General features: G+C 44.8%; 1 protein-coding gene across 7 annotated transcripts in view; it reads right to left on the reverse strand.

The window, feature by feature from the left end:
- SEMA4D (semaphorin 4D) overlaps positions 1-15,229 on the reverse strand; it is a 144,940-nt gene that overhangs the window by 123,010 nt on the left and 6,701 nt on the right. For 4 of the 7 annotated variants that reach the window (XM_035099543.2, XM_035099542.2, XM_035099536.2 and 1 more), the window contains exon 2: positions 4,373-4,415. The exons of 1 other annotated variant lie outside the window; for it this stretch is intronic. The gene's annotated coding sequence lies outside the window, so the exon portion shown is untranslated. Of the gene's footprint in view, positions 1-4,372; positions 4,416-9,360; positions 9,491-15,229 lie in introns of all 7 variants that reach the window. 2 more of the 7 variants (XM_035099537.2, XM_035099538.2) reach the window with 1 other exon arrangement.

Genomic DNA, 15,229 nt, shown 5'->3' on the forward strand with positions numbered 1-15,229 from the left:
TCGTTCTACCTGTAGTCAGTTTCATCGCTGCACAGGCTTAGCCCCGCTGCTAGAGATACATTTCAACCATCCACATATAAACTAAGGTGTACTAAAATTAACACGCTTAAAAATAGAAAGGCTCACACTGGTTACTCAGTATTTATCTGCAAGCTCTGCATGAGCTGCCACATAAACCAATAGAAACACTTCCCCCAGACCCACATGATAGAAGAGAAGAAGAAGAGTTTGGATTTGATATCCCGCTTTATCACTACCCAAAGGAGTCTCCAAGCGGCTAACATTCTCCTTTCCCTTCCTCCCCCACAGCAAACACTCTGTGAGGTGAGTGGGGCTGAGAGAGACTTCAGAGAAGTGTGACTAGCTGCATGTGGAGCTGCATGTGGAGGAGCAGAGACACGAACCCGGTTCCCCAGATTACGAGTCTACTGCTCTTAACCACTACACCACACTGGCTCTTGCTACTCAAAGCATGCTACACAGGCTGGAGGGGGGGGGGGACGGATTGACAGTCATTAATAATAATAATTGCCTAATACAGGGATAGAACCTAAAAACCTTTCACATGTTCCTATAAACCTTTCTCCATTAAAAAACAACAACCCATTTATGTCCTGATACATGGGGAAAAGTTATTTATGATTAAGATTTTATTCATAACATCTTTTTTCCGTTTTGGATTAAAGACATCATCTGACAATTTATTTATTTTTTCAATGCCACTGCATTTTGGGGAGAAGTCCTATTCTCAAGTTCAGCCAGCTGAAGGGGCTCTTAAGTCCTACAGCAGGGGTGGGGAAACCTCTGGCTTGAAAAACAAGCATGGCCCTCCAGGAATCCCAATTTTGTGTGTGAGGCTGCTGGTTGCTTCTATGTTTCAACAAAGCGAGCTCCTGCCCCACAACTGATGGTTGGGTGGGAGCACATGTTCAAATGCCCCTGCACATCTCCTTCAACTCCCTACTTCTCCTTTACACCTCCATGCTTGGAAGGACAGAATCACAGAGTTGGCAGGGACCCCCAAGGGTCATCAAGTCCAACCCCCCCGCAATGCAGGAAGGAGAAACATTGGGGGGGAGGCTTTTGAAGGTGTACCTTCTCAATACTTTCAAAATCCCCCCCCCCATGTCTCTTCTTAAACCCAACACACACACACCCTACAGAAAGCCCTGCTGTTCCAGGATGTTTGCCTGGAACCAGGGAACGCCTGCTTTTAAAAAAGCTGGAAGAGTTCCACTGGACTAGGGCTCCTCCTGTGGCTTCTGTCCACCTGACACCAAGAGTTGGGTGTCAGACTGGAACAAAGTGAAAAAGAAATGCAGGAGTGCCAGCTTGGCCCCGAGACCGTGGCTGCCCAGGGTGCCATGCAGCATGCCCGGCCCTGGAACTGAAATGTGTGGGTGCTGAGCCCCTTCCTGGGAAATTTTGTGGGTGCTCAAGCAAGAGAACAGCATATCCAACTGCTGCCTGTATTGTGAGTTCAAGTTCCAGGGGCATCCTGCTTTTGTCCCTGTTGAAACATCTTTTTCCAGGCATCTGCGAGGGGCATGTTCTTCCCTCGCCCCTGAAGGGACTCAAATTCTTGTCCTGCTTGCCAAGCCCACACTCTGTGCAGTGAGCCACTGGAGGCTACTGTGGCTGCCCTTGTTGTCTGGCCTGGCCCCGTCTGCTCCTTGGCTGCTCAGAAACAGTGTCTTTCCCTCCCTGGGTTAGATCTTGAACCCATTGCAAAAGGAGTGTGTGTCCAGTGTATGTTGTGTGTGCTGGGTTCCTAACACAACGGTTGTGCGTGAGAAAGGGGATTCAAACTCCGGCCTGTCATGATGCCTGGAGACCGTCTATGCCACCGGGGCCCTTAAAGCAGCCAATGTTTCATGTGCTGTGATGCAAGTAGCCCTGCTAGGAGCATGTCTCAATTGATACAAATCATTCGCTGCCTCTACATGTGGGCCGTGTGTGAATTGTAATGGTTCTTCCAGGGATGTTGGAGGCATATCTATTGTTTTTCTGGTTTTGTATTTTCTTCTCGGATGTTTCCCCGCTCCAGTCCAGGGATAGGATTCACATACCTGCCAAGTTGCTGTCAGAGAAATAAGGGACCGGGCGGAAGTAGCAGACCAGAAGTAGCGCTGCCGCCATTTTGGAACTGGGCGGAGCATGCTCAGAAGTGACTTTTGATGCTGCTTTGCCCAGTTCCAAAATGGCCGCTGCGCCAGAATAAACCGGGGGGAAACAAAAAAATCCGTTTTTTCAGCTAGGAACAGCTGGAAAAACGGGGATTTCCCAGGGAATACGGGAGACTTGGCAGCTATGGATTCAGCAGCCATTCTGCCAGTGTAGCAATGGCTTATCTATGGTAAGGTAAGGGACCCCTGGGTGGTTAAGTCCAGTCAAAGGCTGGGTTGCGGTGCTCATTTTGCTTCTCATGCCAAGGGAGCCGGTGTTTATACACAGACAGCTTTCCGGGTCATGCGGCCAGCAAGACTAAACCACTTCTGGCACAACGGAACACTGTGACAGAAACCAGAGCGCACAGAAACGCCATTTACCTTCCCGCCGCAGCGGTACCTATTTATCTACCTGCACTGGCGCGCTTTTGAACTGCTAGGTTGGCAGGAGCTGGGGCAGAGCAACGGGAGATCACCTCGTTGGGGGGATTCGAACCGCCAACCTTCTGATCGACAAGCCCAAGAGGCTCAGCGGTTTAGACCACAGCGCCACCCGCGTCCCTGTGCTTATCTATAGACCCAGCATAATGCAAGTACAGGGTTGCTCAGTTCAAACCCTCCCTCTAGTCACAGTTTGTGGTTTACACTGACACAGATTCTTCAGTGCTTTACTGAATAAAAAGGAGGATAAGATCACTGACGAATGAAGGATAAAAACACTAGGAAGGAAACACCTTCTTTTTAAAAATGTATGCAGACCAAGTAACAAACACATCTTAACCTGGTTCTGAAGAATCTTTGTAATTGAAAATGCAATCCATGTAAACTCAGCTGTTTAGAGGGCAAACAAAATAAAAAAAGGAATGGAGGATTTTTGATTATTATATTAAGATATCCAAAATCCAAATGGCAGAACATAATTGAACCCAAATTGAAGTTAAAGGAAAGATAATAATGTAAATAGAATAAGAATTGTGCAATATGGTAAGGTTAGTGTTTGTAAGTTACAGAAAGGAAAATTGGAAGTCAATATAGAGAAGACGTAAAAGATTGTTTAATTGTTTTTTGTTTTTGTCTTGTTTTTTGTGCCTTTTTTTCTTTTTTTCTACTTTTCTACTGTAAATGATTCTTTTGTATGTAGAATGTTTTTTTCCCTGTAAACATGTTGTGTGCTAACGTTTTTAAAGAAAGAAACCAATAAAAATCTATTTAAAAAAATAATAAACTCAGCTGTTTTGCAAGACTTTTTTTTTGGCCGTATCAAATTAGTAGGCACGTTTTTCCATGCTTGAGCAGACCGTGAAAACCTATGCATGTTTATTTATAAGTAAACCCCACTGTGTTCAATGAGGCTCCTCCCAGGTAGGTGTGTATGGGATTACAAGTTTGTTAAAACTAATGCTTTTGTTTGTTTGTTTGTTTATTGTAGTTCAAGAGAGCAAAGAAAGTCACACCAGGACTCTTAAATGTGCTGGAATGCACTGAACCTTGTATCCTTGATTTGCATATGGCTGCCTGCTTCCAAAGCTTCATTTGGTTCTTCAGAAAAAGGAACAGATTCTTGCAATTGCTCTGCTCAAGCAGAATTCACAAATAACCAATGCCTTCAGTTTCTGGTACAGTAAGAAACTGCAGAGTCTCACACTATTGTTTACACAGTCTGAAGCAAAAAAAAAAACCCGCCTTCCATGGTTCTAGGCAACGGTGAGAGATTTGCTGTCAAGTGGAAAGTCCTTTGAGAGAAGAATGACAGCATTCTAAAGCCGGCCGCATTTTTAAATCCCATGCAGCCTAAACTGGATTTGAGATCAATATTACTTTCTTTAAAACAAAACAATTCCAACACTGGGAAAGGAAGGTGAAAACACACAGTGAATCCGTAAGGGCGACAGCACTTTGCTTCCACTTTTCATATATTATGATGCAAGATCTGGCGAGCCATCAATAATTTTAAAAGTAAATACAGTAACTGTACGCTCATTGGGTCTCGCCAATCCAAAGTACATTTTTACCTGGTAGCAGGCCTCGTGGAGTTCAAGGGGCATTTCTTACAAGTGACCGTATCTAGGATCACAGGCCGATGGCATAATCCTATGCGCTCTCTTTTTTTAACTCGGAATTAAGTCTCATCGAGTTCAGCGCAGAAGTGTACCTAGGATTGCAGGCTACATCTGACATAGGGAAGTAACCATAAAACTACTCACCGTGAAGATCAGAGGGTGGTTTATTATGGGACTCACTGTATTCCTGTAGGGAAGGGAATAAAGAGTTTAATTGGTCTTCATTCTGTCAGTTTGTCGTCGTCCCCCCTCCCAGGATCTGTATCACAATTACACTCTTTCTGGCTGAAAATGATTCCTTGGGACTCCCACTGGAAGTAGTCAATGTCAGTCGCTAATCATTGGCAGGGGAGGTGAGTGATGGGAAGCACTTTCACCTTTTCCCTTGGGGAAGGATCCTGGCTCCATGACATGGAACTACATGTCTAGAATTCAAATGAATCCTTAACATTGTATTCACCTCCAGGAGGGGAAATCAACAATGCAGCAAGCAAAGAGAGAGAAACCTACCGGGCATTCGCAAGACTGCTCACCATTTTAAGCTAGTTATCAAGGATTGCCAGAAATCCATGTTAATATATGCAAGTTCATACTCGATTACAGAGTGAGAAAGAAATGTGATGCAACAAAACTGCGGCTCTGTTCCCCACCTGGTGAATATATTGCCATGTATTCAGGATTTGTGCAAGAGTCTGCACCATGGAGGACATGCAAACAATATTAAAATACAGGAAAATGTTTAATGCACATGCACACAGAATTTAATAAATATACAGAACAAAAAATAGTTTGCAAGTACTTGTAAAGCAGCACAGAAAATGCATTTCAAATTGTTAAGGCCCAGTACCAATTTTTAGATGTGACCTATACAGTATGCAGAACTGAATATTTCAGATGAGAAGGAGCAGAGTTGGATTTCTGGACAATTAGTTAATTAGAGCACCTGGCAAGTTAGATTCTAAACAGCAAACACCCTTCAATTAATACAGTATTTGTGAACTGATGTCCAGTTAGGGCAAATTGCTGCATACTGCAAACAATGCACTTTAAGGAGAAGAGAAATGATGTGGGAACTCCAACAGGAACTTATAACATCAGTATCAGTGTTCTGGCTACAATGAGTCTAATTTCTCCCAAAATCTTCCTCTACTGATTTTGATTTCTGATATATCTGTTCAATTACTTGTGAAGCTGATCTGACACACCGAAAATAATTTGCTTAATTCTTGGAAATACTTAAGAGCACCCATGAGTTTTGAATTGCTTATGAAAATACATGCCAATTATGTTTTCCATAACTAAATGATGAGGAAATTGAAAAACAACCCGATTTTCCTTAGTAATTCCAGGTATATGAATTGCAAAGAACCGCCATAATCAGAAAAAAACAGGGATTGAGTAGAAAAAGACGCTTTGCTCCTCCACACAACAGCACTGCTCTTAAACTGTCCCATGAGAAACCATATCTAAACATTTCCTCCTATTATCCTGTTAAAGTAGGAAAAATAAATGCAAAATCTGGATGATACGGACACTTGTTTAACTGGCAAACATCCATTAATAGTAAAATGTGCAGAACAAGGAAACACCTCATAAAAAACAATCAATGACCACAAATGAGAACTGGAAGACACAAACTAATGTGAGAAAATATACTTCCACTATGGCATGGCTGGGCTTGTGACAAGACATATGACTGGGTCAAATCTGTGCAAGCAACTAGAAACAATTTCTCCTAAATTTGACAACAGACTAGAAAGGGCTGTCATTGTATGGTGGTACCTTGGTTCTCAAACTTAATCCGTTCCAGAAGTCCATTCCAAAACCAAAGTGTTCCAAAACCAAGGCACACTTTCCCATGGAAAGTAATGCAAAATGGATTAATCTGTACCAGACTTTTGAAAATAACCCCTAAAACAGCAATTTAACATGAATTTTACTATCGAGACCATTGATCCATAAAATGAAAGCAATAATCAATGCACTGTACTATAAAATATATAAGAGATTTTTTTTAAAAAAATCTTATTTGCACAGATGATAGTCATTGTTTGGATGGGGGGGGGGGCTTTTATCCATTTCCGCAGTCACACAATCAATCAAACAGTAGGCCAAAACATCTGGAGGGCCACAGGTTGGGGATGCCTGGCCTAGAATGTAAGACTAGCACCAAGACAAAAGGTTCAAGCTGTCATTCAACCACAAAGCTGATCAGGGACAATCATTCTCTCTGCCTAATTGATCTCAGAGCTGTTGGGAGGATAACAGGGGAATGAGTTAAATATGGTACCCAGAGTTTCTTGGGGATAATAAAAATGAATACAAACAATTCATTATTGCTGTTGCTGCTTATCATCATTATTATCATTGTTATTAGTTAGTGACACAGTCTTATTCTAATACAGTGGTGCCTCGACTTACAAATTTAATCCGTTCCGAAGGCACCTTCGTAGATCGAAAAATTCGTAAGTCGAAAAACGCCATTGGAAACACGATTTCCCATAGGAATGCATTGGAAACGGAAAAATTCGTAAGTTGAAGCAACCCCACCTAAAAATTCGTAAGTTGAAAAATCCCTATCTAAAACCGCCATGGTTTGCTTGGGATGTGGAGACATTCATAAGCTCATGGCCATTAGCCCCATTCGTAAGTCGAAAAATTCGGTTGTCGAGTCGTTCCTAAGTCGAGGTACCACTGTAATACCTTTCTAATCTGTTTTTAAGTAATTGGCTGATGTATCAAACCTGTCCGCGATTATTTCCTTTGCTCTTCCCATAATGTTCATGCTTTGAGAATATTTCTCTCGGCAACGGACCCAATCTTTTTAGGCTGGTCAAATGCTGCGCGGAGCATTTAGACCATAAACACAGAGATACCTCAGAGGTGCTGTGGGTTTGGTTCCAGACCACCGCAATAAAGCTAATATCACAATAAAACGAGTCGCACAAGTTTGTGGGTTTCCCAGCGCATATGAAAGTTATGTTTTCACTATGCTGTAGTCCAGTGGTTTGCAACCGGTGGGCCATGGCACCCTGAGATGCCTTGAATGATGGCCAGGGGTGCCGCGGGCAACACTGGCCTCTGTCCCTCTTACGGGACCGCCTCTCCCGGTATGACCCACAGAGGACATTACGGTCCACAAATCATAACATATTGGAGATCCCGAGTCACAAGGTGGCTAGGCTGGCCTCGACCAGGACCAGGGCCTTCTCAGTACTGGCCCCGACCTGGTGGAACGCTCTGTCCCAGGAGACTAGGGCCCTGCGGGATTTGTCATCTTTTCGTAGGGCCTGCAAGACAGAGCTGTTCCGTTTGGCCTTCGGACTGACGCAGTCTGACCCCACGGTTACCCTCCCCTAAGGTTTTATTTTATAATGGTTTTCTTATTCGTAGATTTTTTATTTTTTATTTGAATTTTAACATTGTATTAATCTGTGTTTTAACTGAATTGTTTCTTTTATATTTGTGTTGATATTATTTGTTGTTAGCCGCCCTGAGCCCGGTCTTGACTGGGAAGGGCGGGGTATAAATAAAAATTATTATTATTATTATTATTATTATTACCTTCTCCACCTCCTCTGATGCCCTCTCATGTCTCTGCCTCCCAAAGGCTTGCAGCAGCCCTGGCTACAAGCTCCCCAGGCAAATGCTGCCTCTGGGGCTGGCCAGGCAAGAGGCACCTCTTTTGGGGGGCAGGAGGCAGCTCAGAGAACCAGAGGCGGTGGCGGCGTCTGCCCCAGAGGACTCCCAAGGAGAGGGGAGAGGAGTGGGGGGTTGAGGGAACAGTGCACAAAGGAGGGTGTCCGAAAAGGGGTGAGGGGATGCTGGTTCTGCAGACGTAACTGGGCACCCACAGGGGTGCTGCAGAAAGAGTGGAATTGGTCAAGAGAGCCCAGGACTCAAAAAGGTTGAAAACCTCTATTAAGCTGCAGGAGCAGGAGGTGAAAAAGCCAGCTGAACCCACGCCGTCCTAAGCAGCCATATCTGTGGAGCGCATTAAAGTAAAGCGCAATAAAACAAGGCGTGCCTGTCGTTAGATTCTCCTCTCCTGTTTAAACTCCTCTCCTCTAGTTCTCTGGCGCTACTACAGCTATCACCGAAATAGGATTTTGGACGCTCACATTTCAGGCTTTTAGTTTTGTTGTTCTGTCTGCCTGCCAGGGAGCTAAGCAGAGCATTAAGGTCAAAGTCCAGCGGATCTATAACGAAGATTTAAGTAGAATTAATGACATTTGATATGTACATACCGTGGGTTCGCTCCTGGAAAATGAGTAATTTAATTTCAAGGAGGACTGCTGTTAGTTTCATTAAGGAAAGGAAATAAATGTACCCCTTCCTTCCACTCCCCATCCTATAATCGTAATATATGCACTGAAATCCCTGTTACATTTTCACAGCATGCTCCATGATTGGAACAAGGCTTGTAGAGTACCGTGTTTCCCCTTTTTTAAGACACCGTCTTATAACTTTTTTTACTCAAAAAAACACACGGTGTCTTATTTTCAGGGGATGTCTTGTACCTTAAGGCCTCCACGGAGGGGCCAGGCCACTGGTTCGGGGGTGCTGCTGGGTGCTCTGCGCGGCACCGAGGCGGCAGGCTGCTGGCTCGGCGCTCCGCCCAGCACTGCTGGGCGCTCCGGGTGCTCGGCGCTGCAGACCGCTGGTTCCGGCGGCGGGGGGCAGGCCTCGGGCAGCTCTCCCCCCAAAAGAAGAGGCCAGGCGCTGCAGGGCGCTCCATGCGTTCTCTGCAGCAACAGCCAGTTCCAGGCCCCTCTGGCTGGCTGGGGCGCTCGGCGGTCTCGCATGGAGGTATGTCTTATTTTCGGGGGGTGTCTTAGATTTCACTAATGCTAAAAATGCTGCCATGGCTTACTTTCTGACTACGTCTTAAAAAAGGGGAAACACGGTACAGGATCAAGCACTTAAAGACACCTAGTGCCAGCACAAGATGTCTCAGGTAGAGTGGTCCCTTGGTTCTCGAACTTAATCTGTTCCGGGAGCCCGTTCGACTCCCAAAGCCGTTCGAAAACCAAGGCGCGGCTTCCGATTGGCTGCAGGAGCTTCCTGCACTCAAGCAGAAGCCGCGCCGGACGTTCGGCTTCTGAAAAAGGTTCGCCAAGCGGAACACTTACTTCCGGGTTTGCAGCGTTCGGGAGCCGATTTGTTTGACAGCTAAGCCGTTCGGGAACCAAGGTTTGTCTGTGGACTGTGGAGAGTGGGTTTTTAAAGCCAGGGAAGGGCCTCCGCTGAATCTGCACAAACCTGTAACAAAAGGGAGCTTTTCTGAGTTTTTAAAGAAGCAACCCTGGGGGGGGGGGACAGGACAGCTCCCCATCGTACAAGGGTGGGGTCACATTCTGAGTCTGGATAGCAAGGCTCCTTGAGAGATCATTAAGAGCTGCTCTTTACCCAGGATCTTCTCATTCACCACCAAGCTGGGCTTTTGCAATGAGCTTGACTTAAAGCAGGCTACATGGTGGAGCAGAGAGCAAACGGTACTGAAATCTCTGTGCAAAAATACAACGGAAGAGGCAAAAAGTAGCCCTGAAGGGCTGAGCATCCCCACTTTGACCCCATGTTTGTTTTCATACAGTGGTGGTTATATACCGTACACACCTGCGAACCGGCTCCAAAGTCCCCAAACAAAATACTTCGCATTTCTTTGTGGATTGCTCGGGGCTGCCTTGAGCTTATGTTTTTAAAAAAAATAATAATAAATAAATAAAAACCAAATTGCTTTGTGCAAACCAACGTGCTCATAACTTTGCAATAACTTGTTTCATAGTTTTCTGAAAAGCTTTTTTAAAAAAATAAATAAATAAAACAATTAAAATAGCTGGCGTTCTATTGCACATGAGCCAGCGAAGGAAGTGGACAGAGCCACTTTGACAGAGGGATGCGAAGCTCATAAAGAGAGCAATTAAACGACAGAAGGCAGAACTCACTGCTTTTTTGAAGGTTGCTCCCACCCCACACCCACTTCCTGTAGAAAGTTTGATAGCGGAGGAAGTGTTAGAAATAAGTCTCAGAGGAGCGCTTACAAGGCCTATTTACTGAAGTGTTAAGAAAGAAGCTTGGTTTTTTTTGTTGTTTTTTTTAAAGCGAGGGAAAGTGTGAGGCAAACCAATCTTTTCTTTGATAAACCACACACAGGGGAAAAAGTAAGGTAGAGTTTAGAGATGCCACGTTAAAAAAAACCCCAGACAATACAGCTCTGCTCTTTTGTCTTTAATAGGTTATCTAAACTATAGCTTGATTTGCATGATTCTAATCTGTATGATTCATTATGTGCAAATCTATCAGATCCAGGTCATCAGGGTGCTTGCAGCTATAAGAGGTGTGTGTGTGTGTGTGTGTGTGTGTGTGTGTGTTTCTGTAGTTATAAATTTAAAATTACAACCTGCCTTTCAGCCTTAACACACACTGCAAGGCAGGCTACAACAACTGTCTATTTACTTTGGCCTATTTGAGGCACTGATAAGATTTTATCTAATAATAATTATTATTATTTATTTATTTATTTGTGCCCTGCCCATCTCGCTGGGTTTCCCCAGCCACTCTGGGCGGCTTCCAACAAAAGATTAAAAATACATTAAAACATCAAACATAAAAAAAACTTCTCTAAACAGGGCTGCCTTCAGATTTCTTCTAAACGTCAGATAGTTACAGTATTTATTTCCTTGACATCTGGTGGGAGGGAGTTCCACAGGGCGAGTGCCACTACCAAGAAGGCCCTCTCTGCCTGCTTCCCTGTAACTTCACTTCTCGCAGTGAGGGAACCGCCAGAAGGCCCTTGGAGCTGGACCTCAGTGTCTGGGCTGAACGATGGGGGTGGAGACGCTCCTTCAGGTTTACTACTGAAAGGACAAACAGGGAATACTACTGAGAAGGAGTGCAGGAGCATTTAAAGACTAAGATACCCTTTACAGTGTCTCTGCATGAGGATGGGGAACCTGTTCCTGCTTGCTCCTGAGGCTGCTAGACTGCAACTCTCATCATCCCCAACTACTGACCATGCCAACTGAGCTGATGGCAGTTGTAGTCTAACAACATCACAGCTGCAGGTTCCCCATCCCTGCCCTGTGGGAAATCTAGGAGCTGTAAGTAGCATACTATACGTCTGTAGTTTATGCTACCTACAGCCAAGCAGTGTTAGAAACACGGATATATAAGCTAGGGGACAAATGTATCCTTAAACTAGGGTTGCAGGCAGCAAAATGGAATGTCTAGTTGCCATTTTGAGGCCAGACGGCTTGAAAGTCGTATTTTTTCAATGCAACTTTTGGCTTCCTGAAACTCGTTCTGATTGTGCAGGTGAAATAATGCGGGTAGAATTCTACTGGGTGTGTTGTTAGTGTGTGAAAACAGGCAAGATGCAAGGATCCCCAGAAATGCACCTCTAGATGGTGGTGATGTTATGGCGCCTGGGCATCTTAACCTGGTTGCAAGTGGGCAATAGCTGGGTGCAAAATCCACCCAAGTTTTGAACGCTGCAGTCAAGCATCTTACATATGCTGATCTATAGTTGGCGCAAGTTTGATATTTGTCAACGGTTGGATTAGGAGTATGTTAGCTGTAGGCAAAGGCCAATTTTTCAATACAGCAAAACAGAGCAACAAGTATGGGTAGAAAATCCTAGCGGGGTGCGATATTCCTGACATCAGCTTCTCTTTGTGTGTGTTTTAAAAGAAGGAGGGCAGGAGTGGGAATGAATTCAATTCTGAAATTTTTTCGATACTGATTGCTACCCACAGTGCTCAACACAATATGGCCACAGCAGCAGCAAAAATTGGAACTACATAAAATGTTCGGTTTTTCCAACAGCGTGCGTCATTTTAATATGCTGCCTATTTTGCGGCACAGAATGTCACAGTATGGAGATGTCTTCTATGCATTGGTATAGATCATGGGTCCCTGGGGCTGGATCCGGCCCAATCGCCTTCTAAATCCGGCCTGCGGACAGTCCGGGAATCAGTGTGTTTTTACATGAGTAGAATGTGTCCTTTTATTTAAAATGCATCTCTGGGTTATTTGTGGGGCATAGGAATTCATTCATTTCCCCCACCCCCCAAAAAATAGTCCAGCCCGCCACAAGGTCTGAAGGACAGTGGACCAGCCCCCTGCTGAAAAAGTTTGCTGACCCCTGATATAGATGCATCTATACCTGGTATAGATGGCAGCCAGAAAAGGCATTCTTGGGCCACACATTTATTAGAACCGCCAGCATGTCATCTGCAAGCTTTAATAAGTGATAATGCATGGGCGATTTTTCATGCAAAAAGAGACGAAGAAAAAACAAATTGCGACAAGACATTACAACACTAAAGGCTACTAACATTAAATGGTCAGTATTTCCCTAACCCAGAGCTTTCCAAACTTTTCATGTTGGTGACACACTTTTTAGACATGCGTCATTTCGCGACACGGCAATTCAGTTTTACTAGCAAACTAAAGCCTTTCCAGCCCCAGCATGGGGAGCATTTGTGCGACACACCCACACACTGCAGCTGATACACAAACATGTCGCGACACACAATTTGGAAAGCTCTGCCCTAACCCAAAGTGTGTTTGCAAAATGCTTTGAACAGGAGTAGTGTGAGATTTTCGTATGTGATTCCTAAGGTCATAAATCAGTTTTACTTAGACAAGAAGTTAGTTACGGAAAAACCTGAAAATCTAGGAACAGCTGTCGTAATTATGCATTTCTAACCAATACAGGAACAAATAAACAAACATGAGAGGAATTTCTATGGCTCCGTTAGTCCAGGTAGCAGAACAATATTTAGGCACCTAAGGGCGAAGGCAGGCAGACGTTCTGAAGTTTGTTGAAAGGGGTTCAAAACGCAGGCTGCCTACCGTAAGCAGAAATCAAATGCCTCTGAGTTCAGGAAACTTATTCTAACACACTTCTAAAAGTATATGTCTACTTAAGGATTAACAGCAACCAGTAGTCTCTAATAATAATAGACTCCATCTTTCCAAGAATGTACATAGAAGAAACCATAACATCCACTGGCATTTGTAGCCCCGGCAGGATGCGGTATGTATAAAATAGCTATGTTGCCAACCCTAGGAGAAACTAGATCAACATACATGCACAATTCATGGTATGCATACGCTTAAAGCTACTTTAAAATACTTAACTGACGTTCTTAAAAATTAAATATGCTAGCCTCTATGCTAACAACTATCTCTTTCCATTTTTATTTTTATTTAAATGCAATTCTGTAGTTAGATATCTGTTTGCAAGGGTACTGCCAATGGCTTGAAGGTCAGCAGGCACAGAATTTTGGACTCACTTCCATGTACCGCAGGAACACTTGAGGAAGCCTTTTACATAGTTGATTGGGCACTTTAGCCAATGCAAACATTAGGGACTTTTCCACATGGAAAGAACTTCCATATGGCCGGTGTGGGCGGTATCAAATCTGAGTGCACCATTATCACCACGTGAAAGAACGGCCACCCGCACCATCCGCCCAAACACCCCCAATAATCTGAAATCTTAGGCGCCGTACTGCGCCCAGAGCTCAGAAACTGGTGGCGCTAATAAAATTCCCTGTCGCAAAAGGCGTCTGGAACAATGGGAGTTTTGAACGCTGGGTCCAGCACAAGAAAGCTTGGGACGCCTGTGCTTGATCTATAAGAGCAAAGCAGACAAAGTGTATCAAACTTCACATAACTGTAGATCAGGCTGCAAATGCTTAAATAATTCAGCTTTGTAAACATGTGGGATACTATTGAGTTCCAACACTCAATTCCCTTTACATCACCACAATTGGTTATTTTCTGTTATGAAATGTTCTTTTCTCGCCCTCTCGACTCTTTCCCCATGCAAAGCAGGATAAATAGGTTCTGGGCTAAACACGAGGCGTTATGAATTTAGCCACTTTGACAACGATCACCTATATTCATAGTTTTTCTGCTCTCCCAGACATTCCAATAGGAGAACTGATCTTAAGAACTGTATGACTAAAAAGAGCATTCCCCCCCCCTGAATTAAGGAGGGCAGCCCCCCAAACACCTCACCATGGAGTTGTGGCAGTGTTCGAAATTAGCCCGGTGCCTGGCGCATTTTGCACCTGGCTTTTGACTAACATCTCCACCATCTGGAGCAGTGTTCGAAACTCCCATTGTTCTAGGCCAGGGGTCGGCAAAGTTTTTGTGGCTTGGGCCGGCTCACGGTCCCACAGACGCCACGGTGGGCCGGAGTGTGTGTGTGCACACACATGCATGCGCAAACGCTATTTGCAGCGCTCCTTCTGGCGCGGAGGAGGCGTGCACAGCTTCCCATTGGCTGCAGGAATGGGAAGCCAGCCAGCATCGCAGAAGGCGGTCCCCGCTCTGCTCCCCGCTGGTTTAGCACAGCGCACGGGAGCCAACCGAGCGGGCAGTGGGAGTTCCCGAGCGGGCAGCAGGGGTCCATAGGACAGTTAAACAACCCCCATGGGCCGCTTGTGGCTTATGGGCCTTAGGTTGCCGACCCCTGTTCTAGGCACATTTTGCGACAGGGAATTTCATTAGCGAGAGCAGTTTCTGAGCCCTGGGTGCAGTTCTGCGCCTAAGATTTCAGATTAAAACTGCACATTGGAAGGAAAGGACCTTTTTCTGCTTCCCCACTTCCAGCTACTCTCTGAAGACTGGAGAAGAGAACCTCTGAAGAATATTAGGGGGGCTGGGCAGGGAAAGGACTAGACCAGGGGTCCTCAAACTAAGGCCCAGGGGCCGGATGTGGCCCGATCGCCTTCTAAATACGGCCCATGTTTTTACATTAGTAGAATGTGTCCTTTTATTTAAAATGCATCTCTGGGTTATTTATGGGGGCTGCCTGGTGTTTTTACATAAGTAGAATGTGTCCATTTATTTAAATTGCATCTCTGGGTTATTTGTGGGGCATAGGAATTTGTGCATAGTCTGGCCCCCCACAAGGTCAGAGGGACAGTGGACTGGTCCCCCCCCCAGACTATATTTTGGAAAAACATATGAACGAATTCCTATGCC

Source organism: Zootoca vivipara, chromosome 11 (assembly GCF_963506605.1).
Source record: "Zootoca vivipara chromosome 11, rZooViv1.1, whole genome shotgun sequence".
NCBI lineage: Eukaryota > Metazoa > Chordata > Lepidosauria > Squamata > Lacertidae > Zootoca > Zootoca vivipara.